The sequence below is a fragment of the Octopus bimaculoides genome, chromosome 29, assembly GCF_001194135.2.
Source record: "Octopus bimaculoides isolate UCB-OBI-ISO-001 chromosome 29, ASM119413v2, whole genome shotgun sequence".
In the NCBI taxonomy this organism is placed as follows: domain Eukaryota; kingdom Metazoa; phylum Mollusca; class Cephalopoda; order Octopoda; family Octopodidae; genus Octopus; species Octopus bimaculoides.
This window is the reverse complement of record NC_069009.1, coordinates 5,795,791-5,796,605: the sequence shown is the minus strand read 5'-3', so window position 1 is coordinate 5,796,605 and position 815 is coordinate 5,795,791. Positions and strand designations below refer to the sequence as shown.

At 34.0% G+C, this 815-nt stretch overlaps 1 protein-coding gene across 1 annotated transcript in view; it reads right to left on the bottom strand.

Annotated features, from left to right (window-relative positions):
* Positions 1–815, bottom strand: part of LOC106875495 (sperm-tail PG-rich repeat-containing protein 2-like) — a 528,252-nt gene that overhangs the window by 295,772 nt on the left and 231,665 nt on the right. The window lies entirely within an intron of this gene.

The following is an 815-nucleotide window of genomic DNA, read 5'->3' as shown; positions in this document are numbered from 1 at the left end:
ATATATATATATATATATATATATATATATATATATATATATATACTAGCAGTTAAGCCCAGTTTCACCCAGTTGATTTGGATGATGTGGCTATAAAACCTGTGCAAGCATTCGACTTGTTTGGGCATGCTCAGTGTACGCATTTGACTTGTTCGGGCATGCTTACATTAAATAATTTTAGAATGACAATTTTCTGTCAAAATGCTAAAAATAACTGACCAACGAAAAAAAAAAACCAACCTATATTCAACCAAATCAAAAAATAAATCCAAATACTAAGCAAACAAAGAAGAACCATCCCACTTCCATTGCGCGTGCACACACAAACCCACATATTCACATACCCCACCCTTTTACATACACACATATATTCACACAGAGTTGAAACGCTGTTTGATTTATTTTTTCAGCGTACAATTTTCATCATCCCATTACCAAGTATGACATCATCCCTTCCTTCCTTATTCCTCTATCATCCCTTCTTTTCTCATTCATAAACAGAAGAGTATTATTATAGTAGATTATCTCAGTAACCATGGAAGCTATGAAACAAATGCAAAGCCCAGCATCACCACCGGATCATTCTACACATCTGTGTAATTTTTCACGCAATTCCACCCAACCGTTTGACCGTGAGTCCCGAGGCAAAAAAGAATTGCCCATGTCAAATTTATATGTATATGTCTGTTAAAGTCTGTCATACTGGCCATGATGAAATACCACAAGGTATAGAAAATACGTATTCGCCTTTATATATTTAATCCTTTATATTGAACACTCAATATTTCATCTATTCAATAAGACATATTCCATAT